Here is a 16,521-nt window from a genome sequence, read left to right on the forward strand (position 1 = left end):
GTCTCCATTGTCCAGTAGAGTTCGAATGTCGTCTGTTGCTGCGATGAGGGCGGTCTCAGTGCTGTGTTTTGCTCGGAAGCCAGATTGTGAGGAGTCGAGGGATTTGTTGGCTTCGAGGAAAGCGGCGAGCTGGTTGTTGACAGCTTTCTCGATTACTTTGGCCGGGAATGGAAGGAGCGAGATGGGGCGGTAATTTTTTAGTTTGGTGGGGTCCGCTGTGGGTTTTTTCAGAAGGGCGGTGAGTTCAGCGTGTTTCCAGCTTTCCGGGAAGGATGCAGAGTTGAAGGAGCAGTTGATGACGTCTCGGAGGTGCGGTGCTATGACGGAGTCTGCTTTGTTGAAGATGTGGTGAGGACATGGGTCTGTGGGGGATCCTGAGTGGATGGAGTTCATCAGGCGGATGGTGTCTTCAGTGGAGATTGGGTTCCAGTCGTTAAGGGTGTTCACGGGGGGAGAATGTTCGGCATATGGTTGGGTGGGTTGGTCTCCGGGTTGGTTGTCGAAGCTGTTGTGGATGTCTGTAATCTTGTTGTGGAAGAATGAGGCTAGGGAGTCGCAGAGGGCTTGAGAGGGGGTGATGTCGTTGGAGTTGGCCGAGGGATTGGAGAATTCCTTGACGATGTTGAAAAGTTCCTTGCTGTTGTGGGCGTTGTTGTCAAGTCGATCCTTGAGTGCTGTTTTCTTGGCCTTTCGGATTAGTTGGTGGTGTGTGCGGGTGGCGTTTTTGAAGGCGTCCTTGGTGCTAGTGGTTGGGTCTTTTTTCCAGGCCTTTTCAAGGGAGCGGCAGAGTTTCTTGGACTTCATGAGATCATCGTTGAACCATGAGGCCTTCTTGTTGCCAGGTTTGCTTTGACGTTTTTTCAGTGGTGCTAAGGTGTCGGCGGTGTTGGATAACCATAGGGTGAAGTTGGCGGCGGCTTGGTCTGGGTTAGAAGAGTGGGCTGGGGTGTTTAGAAGGAGCGATGAGGAGATCTGGTCGATGGTGATTTTGTTCCAGTTTCTTTGCAGAGTTGGTTGGAGGTGGTTGATGGGTTTTGGCTTGTTGTAGGTGAAGTGAACGCAGCTGTGGTCAGTCCAGAGGAGATCCGTAGTGTGGCTGAAGGAGACATGATTGCTGGAGGTGAAGATGGGGTCGAGTGTGTGACCTGCGATGTGGGTGGGGGAAGTGACCAGTTGTTTAAGTCCGAGGTTGGCGAGATTGTCCAAGAGGGTGGTGGTGTTGCGGTCGTTGATCTTTTCAAGGTGAAAGTTGAGGTCTCCCAGAAGGATGTAGTCTTTGGAGGGGAGCGCGTGTGGAGTGATGAAGTCCGTGATGTCTTCACTGAATTTTGCGCGGGGTCCTGGTGGTCTGTAGAGGAGGGTGCCTCTGAGCGTGGTCTTGGGGTCGATGTGGATCTGGAAGTGAAGGTGTTCGGAGTTGGCGAGGTTGGCGTGGGAGCTGGTTGAGATGCGGATTGATTTCTTATGGACGATAGCGATTCCTCCTCCTGTGTGGCCGGTACGGTCCTTGCGAGTGATCTTATAGTCTTCAGGGATGGCAATGGTGATGTCAGGGGCGGAGGAGGCGTTCATCCAAGTTTCCGTTAGGAAGGCGACGTCTGGAGAGATGGTGTCTAGTAGATTCCATAGGTCAATGGCGTGTCTGTGGACCGAACGGGTGTTGAGAAGGATGCATTGTAGGTGGTTGGGGTCGGGAATCTGTGGTGTGGTCGTAGCGGAGATGTTGTCGGTGCGCTGAATTTGCAGGAGTAGCAGGAGAAAGGTCCATTGGTGTGTCCAGGAGCGGCTCGGACGCAGTTGGGGGCGCGACCGGGGTTAAGGGCTAGGAGGGTGGCGGCATCGTAGGTAATGCGGGAGGGCTGGGAGGGACGGGGGCCAAGGGGTCTGGCGCTGGGCGCGGTCCAGGCGCGGACGGGCGTAGACGGGCTTACCTTTGGCGCACCTTCAGCGCGGGTTGGGCGCGTACGCTGCGCGTATAAACGCTGCGCGCGGGAACTACTGTCATATATGGATAGTGGAGGGGGAGGGGCGAGGGAGGGGTCAGCTGGGAAGCAGGAGCGGGGTGGAGCTCAGGTCAGGGGGGCACAACAACAACAACTAAAATGGCCGCAGGGATTCTAGTTTCAGGATTGGGCTGACCACTCGTGAATGGCGCTAAGCTGACGGTAATGGCGCTGGTACAATCAATCAGGCACGATTTTACAGGCAGCACAGATAATTGTTTAGTTAAAGCGCACCTTGGCAGACAAGCGCTACGAGTATTTTCTAGGCAAGTGAAATAATTATGAGGAACAAGGCGAGGCAGTCTAGCGCAAGCAGTGATATTATAATGATAAACAAGGCGAGGCAGGCTAGCGCTACGATCTATGTGCAATTAATTAAATAATTAATCCGGTTAATGCGAGCACGGCAGGTTAAGCACTTAGCAGTCTGGCGGTGCAGCGAAGCAGGGATCAGCAGGGAGCAGCGTTGGAGCGACCTCTTCTGGGAGGAGCAGGGCGAACGCTTAGTGCCAGCTGCAGCGTTTAGGCCCTGTTCTGTCCCTGTCCTCAGCTGCCCAGCAAGTAGTGGGCAGCTGCTACGTTTAGGTTTTTGGCGCAGTGGCGCAACCTGGACTTTGTTGTGAATGATGTGCTTCTTAGGGTGCTAGGAAGTGTACTGTGTGTTGTACGTTTTGTGACCCTGTGTTCTGGTACCTCTGAATGTGTTTTTATGCATCATGTACAAAGTTGCTTTCCTTACACTGCTGAATGTATGTTTATGCATCATGTGTTTTCTTTCCCTACACCTCTGAATGTTGTGATGCATCATGTGTAATATTCTTATGCCTATACCCCTAGATGTATGGTGATACTTAGGTGGTTGTTCTTCCTAGTACAGGTGTTGCTAGTGAGGTCCTGGTTCCCTGCGTGACATTCTCCTAAGGTGGTTAGGGTTGCTTAGGTGGTACTTACATCTTACCAGTAGTTACTGGTTGTGTGCTCTATGTTTCATTTTTGTCCTACAGTGATTGTTATTCTATAATCTACAAGTGCATATTCCTGACAGTGGTCACTATGGCCCTGTCCTGTACATAATCCCCTGTAAATTCTGCCCATGCCTGTTGGCACATTGTAAAGTGTGTGTTTCTATTTAATGTGTTTTGCAATACCAAGGCTATTTTTACATAAACCTTGTGTGGAGTTCCTTTTGTAGGGGGCCTGGGATGTTGTTGGTGGTGGGTGCGTGCGCAAATGCTTTACACATCGCCTCTGAAATAGGCCTGACTGCTTGTGCCGAGCTACCAATAGGGTGAGCAGGGGTTATCTTGCTGGGTGACTTCCTTGCCCTGACGTAGGAATGGTGGTTTCTGCGTGGCTTTGGCGCAAGCCTCAGCCAAACCGAAATCCCATTTCTAACATTCATGTTTGTCAGTAGTTAATTAAATACGCCCAGGGGTCTTATCTCTTCAGTGACTCAAGCTGCAACAAAGGTTTCTTTGTCGTTACAAATAAATATGAACGGCCGACGAGCCTCTGTAGGTCAAAGAATGGAAGGGCTGGGGAACTGTCATTCATCTCACTGCTAAGCAGAGCAGTGTCATGCTTCATCCTCCATCAGGCCTCTGAATTTAACCAACATCATTCAGAACACTAGGACTTTAGAGCCCATCCTTTTAATGAGTAAAGCAAAACTACAGGTCCCATAAGCAATAGTGGTGGAAGGTGTCACGCATGACCTGGGGCAACATCCGATTCAGCACATCCAGTTCCATTTTCTAAGTATTTGACACAATATTGAATTTAAAACCTTTGTTTTTTATGGTCATGAGTCACCAGAATACAAAAAATGTGTCTTTTATTTTCAAGGTCAATTAAGTATGGTCACCAGCTCGGAAGCTCAGTTAATTCTTCAGTATTTGTCATTGATCTCCACGTGTGGCTGGTTTGGGTCTGCCCCCTGCATCTATCCCGATAATTCGCACAGGTAAGGAGCTTGAAGAAGCAACATCATAACCCGATACTCGTCTGTAAAAAGTGCGCTCTGATACAGGTATCCTATAATTTTTGTGAAACAAGCAAGCGCCAATATCTGCTATGTACATTTGTTAAAATAAAACACAATCAAATCACAGTATACTGTTCCGGAGGTTCAGTCCCAGAGACATTATCTGTAACTGAACGCAGTCACCCTAGGAAGCTTGTGCTTTTAAGGCAAGTTGCGTTCACTCACCTGATGGTGACATGCTTAATCATTGAGCTATACACCTCACCAGGCCGGGGCTACAATGCCTGGCGGGCACCACACGAGGGCACTTTGTCGGAGATCTTTTAATAAGTACGCCGTATGAGCATAGTAGGACAGAGGATGTTGTGTCATAAGATGTGAGAAAGTCAGAAAATAAGATCAACTATCGACCAGTTGGGGGGGTGCTAGAGAGCCCAGAGCAAGATGGACACACATTAGTGGAGCTCTGCTGGTCAGGGCCCAACATCCTATATTATTCTGCCTTCTACGAGTCCATCCTGTACTCCATTAGGTTGGAGGAAAAAGTCTTACCTGTGGGCGATCGTTTGCTCAGCTCTGTCTATCTCGAAAATGGGTCTGTTTGTTGAAGACAATGTTTGGTGCTGAACATTTCTTCGGCATGTTGGTGGTAGAGCAGGCGCATAGGTCCCTTGTGCCGCGCCCGGTCCCAGGGGCGGCTCCACATCCGATTATAGCAAGATTTCTTAATAATAGGGATCGAGATGTGGCGCTTCGGATGGCATGGGAAATCGGCACTACAAGGTATCAGGGAACAGAGATACAGCCCTATCTGGATTTCACGACAGCTGTTCAGCAAGCCCAGCAGGAATTTCAACAGGTCAAGAAGAAGTTGCAAACGCTTGCAATCCAGTATGCGATGCCCTACCCGGCCCGGCTCAAGATCCAACCCGGCAGCAAGCCGAGGATCTTCACGACTCCTAAGGATGCACCACATTTCATCAAACAAATTGATCGTAAAGCCTCGCCGATGACGGAGGGTGGAAAAGCAGATGTAGGGGACTGATGAGGCTGTGAAGGTGCTGCAGATCACCTCAGTAGTTCTGCTGTGTTACATGCTGGAACATGATTAGAGCCAACAGCTTCGATATCTGAACGTTCTCTGTTGTTTGCTGTTGTAGGTATATGGTAAGGTATGGGCTCACATCTTGCCACATCAAGCTGGCTGATACATGCACCTATAACGTTCGGATTGTATGTCAGTAATGAGCCTGTTTGCGTTTTCTTTGCTGTTTTCTCTTTATTTTACTTGTTGTACACGTGCTGTATTATGTTAATTGTCCGTTGCTCCTTGATGTCTAGCGTACTTGCTGATCCTTCATGGATACAGTCAGCAAAGGAATGACAGACGCTATACATGCTATGGAGGGTGGGAATTGACGGCGGATAGCCTTAACGTTGTGGACTCCAGACTGTCATTGATTACTGTGTGTTTTTTTCAATTTTTTACCGTTTTTACTACAATATGCTACAGCTAGTTCGATTGAAGGGGGCTATGATTATGGCTCTGACCCCCTGCTTACAATAGGGGGGGCATTTGGGCTACTAGCTTTCCCCAAAAGGGAACTCCCCTAGCAGTTTAGCTTTTGTTCCTGGGGTGTGAGCAGGTTCTCTGCTTTTGGTGGGCGGGGGCAGGGGTTTTGTTTTGTTATGTTTCTTCTGATGGGGCTGCGGGCATGATTGGGATGCCTGTGTGGGTGGGGGGACTGAAAGAGGGCTTGTTTATATGTATTGTTATGCTGTACAGAATGCAATATGCCAGGCAGAATGATTTATAAAGACAGCATGCAACATTACAGTGGGATATGATAATTGAACTTAATGTGAATGGTAGCTGAGTTGGGCAAACTTACATGGATAACGTGGAACGTCAGGGGCCTCAATAGTCCAAAGAAAACGAGACAGGTGCTTGCCTTCTTGGATAGGCATAATGTACAAGTGGCGTTTCTGCAAGAGATCCATCTGACTAAACAGATGGCCGAGAAGGTAGCCACGAAGTGGGCTGAGTTTAAGTGGGCCTCCAGTTATTCCTCCTATGCAAGAGGCGTCATGCTATTGATTAAGAAAGGCTGCCCCTTCCAGGCGACTCATGTGCACGCGCTTTTCTCCCGAGCCTCAGCATCACACTTCAAAGGAATTCCTTCCGCTCCTTATCTTCTCAGGCACTTAGCGTCTACGTGTGTCTCCCAGGCTCCTCACAGTGCCATATGTCCTCAGGGCATCACACTTCTAACGTGAACGACCGTCTGCTCCTTGGAATGTTGGCATGGTTGCCCAGTGCTGCCTGATCTTCTTCAAAGGCAGCTTGTAACCCGAGCTGCCCTCTGCCTTTGCATTCTGAACTCTTTCTTGGATTTCACACGCAGTCCATAGCGCTTCCTTCTACCTTTCACCTGGCACACACACACACCACCAGCCATCAGTGCACGATTTCACCAGGCATACACATCACCGGCCGTCAGTGCACACTCTCACCAGACACAGACACCATCAGCCAGCAGTGCACGCATTCACCAGGCATACACACCACCATCAGAGGCACACACACACCACCAGCCATCAGTGCATGCTTTCACCAGGCACACACACATCACCAGCCATCAGTGCACGCTTTCACCAGGCACACACACACACACACACACCACCAGACATCAGTGCACGCTTTCACCAAGCATACACACACACCACCAGCCATCAGTGCACCCTTTCACCAGGCACACACACACCACCAGCCATCAGTGCACGCTTTCACCAGGCACACACACACACACCATCAGCCATCAGTGCACGCTTTCACCAGGCATACACACACACCACCAGCCATCAGTGCACGCTTTCACCAGGCATACACACCACCGGCCGTCAGTGCACGCTTTCACCAGGCATACACACCACCGGCCATCAGTGCACGCTTTCACCAGGCACACACACATCACCAGCCATCAGTGCACGCTTTCACCAGGCACACACACACACACACACACCACCAGACATCAGTGCACGCTTTCACCAGGCATACACACACACCACCAGCCATCAGTGCACCCTTTCACCAGGCACACACACACCACCAGCCATCAGTGCACGCTTTCACCAGGCACACACACACACACCATCAGCCATCAGTGCACGCTTTCACCAGGCATACACACACACCACCAGCCATCAGTGCACGCTTTCACCAGGCATACACACCACCGGCCGTCAGTGCACGCTTTCACCAGGCATACACACCACCGGCCGTCAGTGCACGCTTTCACCAGGCACACACACCACCGGCCGTCAGTGCACGCTTTCACCAGGCACACACGCACACTACCAGCCATCAGTGCATGCTTTCACCAGGCATACACTCCACCGCCCGTCAGTGCACGCTTTCACCTGGCACACACACACACCACCAGCCATCAGTGCACGATTTCACCAGGCATACACACCACCGGCCGTCAGTGCACACTCTCACCAGGCACAGACACCATCAGTCATCAGTGCACGCATTCACTAGGCATACACACCACTGGCCGTCAGTGCACGCTTTCACCAGGCACACACACACACCACCAGCCATCAGTGCACGCTTCCACCAGGCATACACACCATTCGGCCCTCAGTGCACACTCTCACCAGGCACAGACACCATCAGCCATCAGTACACACATTCACCAGGCATACACACCACCGCCGTCAGTGCACGGTTTCACCAGGTACACACACACACCACCAGCCATCAGTGCACTCTTTCACCAGGCATACACACCAACGGCTGTCAGTGCACGCTTTCACCAGGCACACACACCACCGGCCGTCAGTGCACACTCTCAACAGGCACAGACACCATCAGTCATCAGTGCAGCTTTCACTGGGCACAAACACCACCAGCCGTCAGTACACGCCTCCACCAGGCACACACACCACCAGACATCAGTGCACGCTTTCACCAGGCATACACACACACCACCAGCCATCAGTGCACCCTTTCACCAGGCACACACACACACACCACCAGCAATCAGGGCACGCTTTCACCGGGCGCACACACACACCCCACCAGTGCACGCTTTCACCAGGCATACACACACACCACCAGCCATCAGTGCACACTTTCATCAGGCATACACACCACCGGCCGTCAGTGCACGCTTTCACCAGGCATACACACACACCACCAGCCATCAGTGCTCCCTTTCACCAGGCACACACACACACACACCACTAGCCATCAGTGCACGCTTTCACCAGGCATACACACCACCGCCCGTCCATGCACGCTTTCACCTGGCACGCACGCACACACCACCAGCCATCAGTGCACGATTTCACCAGGCATACACACCACCGGCCGTCAGTGCACACTCTCACCAGGCACAGACACCATCAGCCATCAGTGCACACATTCACCAGGCATACACACCACCACCGTCAGTGCACGGTTTCACCAGGCACACACACACCACCAGCCATCAGTGCACACTTTCACCAGGCATACACACCACCAGCCATCAGTGCACGCTTTCACCAGGCATACACACCACCGGCCGTTAGTGCACACTCTCAACAGGCACAGACACCATCAGTCATCAGTGCACGCTTTCACTGGGCACAAACACCACCAGCCGTCAGTACACGCTTCCACCAGGCACACACACCACCAAACGGCAGTGCACGCTTTCACCAGGCACACACACACACACCACCAGCCATCAGTGCACACTTTCACCAGGCATACACACCACCGGCCATCAGTGCACGCTTTCACCAGGCACACACACACACCACCAGCCATCAGTGCACGCTTTCACCAGGCATACACACCACCGGCCGTCAGTGCACACTCTCACCAGGCACAGACACCATCAGTCATCGGGGCACGTTTTCACCGGGCACAAACACCACCAGCCGCCAGTGCATGTTTCCACCAGGCACACACCACCACCAGCTATCAGTGCACGCTTTCATCAGGCACACACACCACCAGCTATCAGTGCACGCTTTCACCAGGCACACACCATCAGCTGTCAGTGCACGCTTTCACCAGAGACGCATACTACCAGCCATCAGGGCACGCTTCCACCAGGCACACACACCACCAGCCGGCCAGGCGCACACACACACCATCAGCCCAGTGCACGCTTTCACCAGGCATACACACCACCGGCCATCAATGCACACTTTCACTGGGCACAGACACCATCAGTCATCAGTGCACGCTTCTACCAGGCACACACAACCAGCCATCAGTGCACGCTTTCACAAGACACACACACACACACCGCCAGCCATTTATTTATTTATTTATTAATAAAAAATTTAAAGCGCGAACAATGGCCCTTGGGCGTCTAGGTGCTAGGATATCTGCAGAATTTAACCGGTGAAGGAAGGAGAGGGTCTACTGATTAAAAAGCCAGGTCTTAAGTTGTTTGCGAAAAGACCAGAGTGAATGGCTTGATTTAATCGAGGGAGGCAGTGTATTCCAAAGTTTAGGGGCTGAAACAAGAAATCTTCTGTCTCCCCATGAAACAGATTTGCTGCGTGGCACCACGAGATCATTTAGGCTGGAGGAACGTAGAGTTCTGGAAGGACAGTAGGGAATCAAATTTTGGGTAAAGAAAGCAGGTCCCATGTTGTGCAAGGCCTTGAACACTATGCAGAGAACTTTAAATTTTATCCTATTCCTTATAGATAGCCAGTGTAGTTCTCTGATAGTTGCAGAAGCGGAGTGGTATTTGGGGATTCTGCCCAGGAGCCTAGCTGCTGAGTTTTGGATTCGTTGCATTTTATTCAAAACTCCTTCTTGTGCATTCAAGAACAGAGCATTGCAGTAATCCAAGGTCGGCAATACTAGTGAGGTGACCAACGTTTTGCCAGCTGAATCGGGAAGGAAAGGAAGGATTTTCTTAATTAATCTCAATTTATGAAAGCGGCAGACGTGATCTGGTTAGCATGGGGGAGAAAGGTGAGAGGGTCGTCAAAAATGACTCTGAGATTCCTCACCTTGCTAACAGGCTCCGGGGGAGGGCCCAGTGACGCGGGCCACCAACAAGAGGACCATTCCGGGGTCAGATGACCAAAAATGACTACTTCCGTCTTGTCGGAATTTAATTTTAGGCAATTGGAAGCCATCCAATTCCCAATTGCCAACATGCCCTGATTGAGATCATCGGCTTTTTTGTGGCCATCATTCTTGATGGCAAGGACCAACTGTGTGTCAGGAGGTGAGGCTCATCCCGTGTGCACGAATGGTATTGGCAAGGTCCGACACATAGATATTAAAAAGTGTCGGACTAAGGGATGAGCCTTGAGGAACCCCACATGGCAGAGACAAGGTGGAAGAATGGAACAAGCCCATTGTAACCACCTGAGTCCTATTGGCCAAAAAGGAGGCCAGCAGTTTCCTGGCGTTGTGTTGGACACCTATGTTTTCGACACGGTCGATCAAAATAACATGATCGACCGTGTCGAAAGCCGCCGACAGGTCAAGCAGTATTAGAACTGCAGTCCCCCTGGCATCCCGGATGGATCTAATATCATCCGCGGCTTTGATCAAAGCCGTCTCCGTCCCATGATATTGGTGAAAGCCAAACTGGGAGTCGTCGAGAAGATGATGTTCCTCTAAAAAGGCCGAAAGGTGTGAGTTCAAAGCCTTTTAGGCTATTTCTGCTAAGATTGGAAGGTTGGCGATCGGTCGATAGCTCTTTAATTCTTCCATATCAAGATGAGGTTTCTTTAACAGTGGTTTGATGAGAGTCTGTTTTAAAGTGACTGGGTAAATACCTGAGGTGAACAAATAGAAGTGATGACAGGAAGCACCACTTCGATGACAGGAAGTAGTACTTTGAGAGGACATGGATCAAGAGCAGAACCCGATTTTATTGTGGATATAATGTCCGCGACCTGAGAACTGGAGATGTCATTGAACTGAGAGAGAGTAGGTCCCGTCCGAGAGATTATCGGCGAATTAAAGGGGGAATTAGTGTTGTTTGTGAAGGCGGAATAGATGTCATTAACTTTGCCGTAAAAGAAATTGGCCAAGGCGTCACATAGAGACTGAGAGGGTGGGGGGGTTACGTTAGAAGAGTAACCAGCTAGCTGTTTGGTAGTTTTGTACAGTGCCTTGTTGGAGTTTTTGGCTAGTTCGATTCTGTCGCTAAAGAACTTTTTCTTAGCCTCGCTAATCATAGATTTATATATAGCCAGCATTTCTTTATACTTCATTTTGGCCTCAGCAGAGTAGTCTTTCCGCCAGTGCCTCTCTTTGTTCCTACATTGTTGTTTCTGATTTCTTAGAGCCTCTGAATACCAGGGGGCCGAAGGAGCAGATCTATTACGAGATCGTTGTTTAAGAGGGGCCAGATGGGTGGCTGCGGAGCCCACCCACTCATTAAATTGTGTAATGGCGGTATTGGGATCGGCTGAAAGGGTGGGGATAGAATTAGTCAAAAGAGTTTTCAGGCTGGCAGGGTCAATATTGTTCCATGCCAGGAAAGGCTGACGTGGGATGGAATGTTGTTTAGGAGAGCCGGAATCTTGAGTCGTCAAAGATGCCATGATGACATGATGATCTGACCATGTGATGGGGAGGATTTGGGAAACCTGTACCAGGATTTACAGGAATCCAAAGGAAAATAGAATAGAATTTGGAAATTAGTTATTCAGCAAAGATGACTAGTTGAGCTCAAACCGACAAAGAATATATTTTTATTTTATTTTATTAAGTGAAGATTTCCCTTTTTCCCTGCCTATTTAAAGGTGTGCCAATTATTAGGGGACAACGAAGGTATCTATGCTTTGTTCTAAATAGATCTGATAGAAATGATCTATATTTATGCCATAAGAGTGACTGGTTAGACTCAGACTGACAGATACTGGCATGTTTATTTTGTTGAGTTGGAAATGATTTTTCCTACCTATTTTGAAATGTTCTAACTATTAAACAATAACAACAGGAAAAGACTCCTCTTTCTAGATGGATGTGATGGGGGTTGACTGTGTTATCCGTTGAGCAGAAGAAAACATTGTGAATACTTACCATATATAGATGCTTTAGGATGTTGAAAGAAGAAACAATGTAGAGACAGGTCCAAACAAAGTCTCTGCACCAGGTCTTTTTGTCTATATTTGCCCGAAAATAAAAAGTCAAAAGCCAATAGATTAGCTGTTATGTTGGTATTGAGATGAAAAGTCCGGCCTATCCAAGCCAATCAGAGTGATTCAATAAGAGGACATGTGATTATGGAGTCATAAACTGAAAGATGACTAAAGGGATACTTGGTCTCTTGTGGTTAAATACACGCCTACCTACAGGGAATAATTACCAACCCGAGAGCATATATGTTTAAAAGAGATATACCTATACCCACAAAGCTAACACAATCTATTCATAACACAAGTAACTTCATGCTTCAAAATATACAGTAACATGATATCGGAGCAATGCTAGTCAGAAGATGGTTAAACGCTCACGGCTGACATCTGCAGAGGTCTTTCGGCCGCAGTTCCAATCACGACAACGAAAGCCAGACTTTTGAGGTCAACAGATTACCATTAACGAGGGCAAAAGAGATAGCGCTTGTCTCTACTTGTTTGCTAAATGTGATCCTTCCATTGAATTGCTGTGTTTTGCTAAATGTAATCTTCTACTTGCTTTCTTTACTTTTTGTTTACTATCTTTCTGTTTCTCCATACTACGTGTCACTTGTTCTAATTGCTCTCATCATAAAGAACAACAACTACACACAAAGGACAGCTCTGTAAATATGCAATTCACAAGTCGCCTTTCAACAACACTATGAATTCTGTTCTGAAAAATACAAATATACAACCTCTGCCTTGCACCCTTATCGCCCCCCACTTGCACCCTTCTCCCCCTCTGCCATGTACCCTTCTCCACCTCCGCCTTGTTGTGGTATGTTGTGAAGTCCGAGCCCCTCCACACTCTATCTATCTATCGCCCTCACTCTATCTATCTATCTATCTATCTATCTATCTATCTATCTATCTATCTATCTATCTATCTATCTATCTATCTATCTATCTATCTATCTATCTATCCATCGCCCTCACTCTATCTATCTATCGCCCTCACTCTATCTATCTATCTATCTATCTATCTATCTATCTATCTATCTATCTATCTATCTATGGCCCTCTATCTATCCATCGCCCTCACTCTATCTATCGATCACCCTTACTCTATCTATCTATCTATCTATCTATCTATCTATCTATCTATCTATCTATCTATCTATCTATCTATCTATCGCCCTCACTCTATCTATCTATCGCCCTCACTCTATCTATCTATCTATCTATCTATCTATCTATCTATCTATCTATCTATCTATCTATCTATCTATCTATCTATCTATCTATCTATCTATCTATGGCCCTCTATCTATCCATCGCCCTCACTCTATCTATCGATCACCCTTACTCTATCTATCTTTCTATCTATCTATCTATCTATCTATCTATCTATCTATCTATCTATCTATCTATCTATGGCCCTCTATCTATCCATCGCCCTCACTCTATCTATCGATCACCCTTACTCTATCTATCTTTCTATCTATCTATCTATCTATCTATCGTCCTCACTCTATCTATCCATCGCCTTCACTCTGTCTATCTATCGCCCTCACTCTATCTATCTATCGCCCTCACTCTATCTATTGCCCCACTCTAGCTCTCTGTCGCCCTCACTCTATCTATCTATCTATCTATCTATCTATCTATCTTTCTATCTATTTAGACTGGTTAGAGGCGGCAGACCCGAGAGCAGAGGACGGCCCGGGACCAGGGTTCGATTCCCGGCGCGGCAGGTTTCTGGACCAGGGTCAGCGGACTCGATAATTCTCTCGCCTCGGTGCCCACTCTGATCAGCGATCACACTCGGCAACTCTGGGCATTAGCTTGCCTCATCTTCACTAACGGCCCCACCAGACCGCCGGGGATGCCTGGTCTCACCCTGGAGATACCCATTAAGGGACCATCTCTCAGGGAAGCCAGGAAGGGTTTCGCAGCGGTCGAAGCGCCTTGGGAACCTACGGGTAAGTAGTGCGCTATATAAATGCCAATACATTTACATTTACATCTATCTATCTATCGACATCACTCTATCACCCTCTATCTATCGCACTCACTATCTAGCTATCGCCCTCACTTTATCTCTCTATAGCCCTCACTCTATCTATCTATCGCCCTCACTTTATCTCTCTATAGCCCTCACTCTATCTATCTATCGCCCTCACTTTATCTCTCTATAGCCCTCACTCTATCTATCTATCGCCCTCACTTTATCTATCTATTTTTCTTTAATCTGTTTATTGGTTTTTCAACACAGAGAGCATTGAGAGATAAAGAAAAAAGAAAAAACAAACATACATGGGTTGGAGCTTGAGGTAGCATAGTCATAGATGTAAATAGGTACAATGAATGTATATTGCAATTCGCTATCGTAGGCAACAATTACATTACGTCATCAGGGTGAGCACATTGTATGGTGGCAAGGTACATTGTCAAGGGGAAAGCATGCACAGTATGGATTAAACTACATAAACACATACGAGGTGAGGGCACAACATGAGCAATAGTAGATATAGTGTGGACTGACAGCTATTCTTGACAGGTTGTGCTATCTTTTGGGGCATATACTTAGGTACGGGGCTGATGAACCGGTCTAGAAGAACATTAGTGTGTCAGTAGGTGGCGGGCGACACAATGCGTCACCTGGCATCAGTGGGGTTACGGGCGGCATCTTCCTCTGGGCCATCCTCCTCATCCGTCTGGGCAAGTAGGTAGCTGACCAGGGGACCCCATATGTCTTTAGGTTGACTTGTGATTGGTAGTATTTCAGTGAAGGTTACGTGTTGCTCTTGGCTATAGGTCATGTTGGCTAGCCATTCCTTGAATTTAGGGGCTCTGCCACGGCCCCATCGGCATGCTATTTGCCGCTTTGCCAAGAGCAGTGCAATATCCAAGAATTTCCTGCTGGATTCAGGGATGTGCGGCGTGTAACCAAGGAGCATAAGTAATGGATCGAGAAGTATGGACTCCCCTGTCATAGTCACGAGGGCGTCGTGCACCTGTTGCCAGTAGAGGCGAACAGGGGGGCACTCCCAAGCGAGATGCAAGAACCCTGCATGTTCTGCGCGGCAGCGCTCACATCTGTCATTATCAGTCAGTCGGAACTTATGTTTCTTAACCGGGGTGTAGTAAAGTCGTTGTAGGAACTTATAATGTATTATCTTAAGTCTACTGCTACCCGATATTTGAGCCGTGAGGGCACAGCAGTAGTGCCATTGTTCATTGCTGAGTTTGATCGCTAAGTCAGTGTCCCAGTGTAGTCGAGCCCTGGTTTCAGACATCGGAATATTCGCCCTGAGATGTCGATAGAGACCAGATACTAAGGGTGAACCATCTTGTGAACATAGCATGAAATGTAGTGGTTGTGTGTTTTCAGGTTCACTGGGGAAATCAGGTAGGATATCTTTCATCCCTTGGCGTAAGCACAGATAGTAAAATACATCAAGTGGAGTGCGGACATGGGAGGCGAAGAATAGCTCCGCAGTCTTGAATAGCCCGTCTGAGAAGAGGTCACCCCAACATGCGATGCGCACGCGTTCGCAGAGTAATCGGAAGCCACGTTCCTGTAGAAGGGCAAGGTTAGGATGATATGTCAGTGGTAACTGAGAGGAGTACAGTAGGCGGCAAGATAGACTCTTAGCTATACGGCGCCAAGCATCCAGAGTACATGAGACGGAGGTAAGTGGTGTCATTATAGATGATTCTGGGCAATGGAGGAGTCCATTGAGTGGGAGGGGATGAACGATCCAGTCCTCCACTGCCAGTTGTGGCATGAAGGGGGTGGGGAACATTCAATGATAAGCATAATGTGCTTGCACGCTCAGGTAATAAGCCTCAAAATCTGGGACATCGAAGCCTTCTTTGTCGTATGGCTGTGTCAGTGCAGACCATTTAAGCCTCGGACCCTTGCCCCCCCAGAACAAGCGACATAATTCTGATTTCAGTGTTTTAAAGAAGAAGGCACCCGGATAGTAAGGTATGTTAAGAAAGAGGTAGAGAAAACAGGGAAGGACAATCATTTTGATAAGGGACGCTCTGCCAGCCATGGAGAGCGGGAGGGCGATCCAGTGGTCCACCGACGCGGTGAGCTTCGTGATTGCCACGCCGTAATTGGAGCGTAGAGTTTCATCTTTATCACGCGAGATCTGTATCCCGAGGTATCGCAGGCCCGACCTGCACCACTCAAGAGGATAATCGAGGGGAAAATCGACAATCGCATCCGTGAGTGGAAAAAATTGCGACTTGGTCCAATTTATGTGCACACCAGACATCCTGCCGAATAGGACAAACTCTCTGAGTAAGGGATTAAGGTTCAAGGCTGGGTGTTTGACAAAAAGTGTCATATTATCGGCGTATAAGGACACATCGATCTGGCGCTGGAAACAACGTATCGCACCTTCACGGTGTAGCTGG

At 48.6% G+C, this 16,521-nt stretch overlaps 1 protein-coding gene across 1 annotated transcript in view; it reads left to right on the forward strand.

The window, feature by feature from the left end:
• Positions 1 to 16,521, forward strand: part of LOC147737030 (uncharacterized) — a 183,360-nt gene that overhangs the window by 102,923 nt on the left and 63,916 nt on the right. The window contains exon 4 of the mRNA XM_086922627.1: positions 3,849 to 3,966. The gene's annotated coding sequence lies outside the window, so the exon portion shown is untranslated. The remainder of the gene's footprint in view (positions 1 to 3,848; positions 3,967 to 16,521) is intronic.

This window comes from Lissotriton vulgaris, chromosome 1_1 (genome assembly GCF_964263255.1).
Source record: "Lissotriton vulgaris chromosome 1_1, aLisVul1.2, whole genome shotgun sequence".
NCBI lineage: Eukaryota > Metazoa > Chordata > Amphibia > Caudata > Salamandridae > Lissotriton > Lissotriton vulgaris.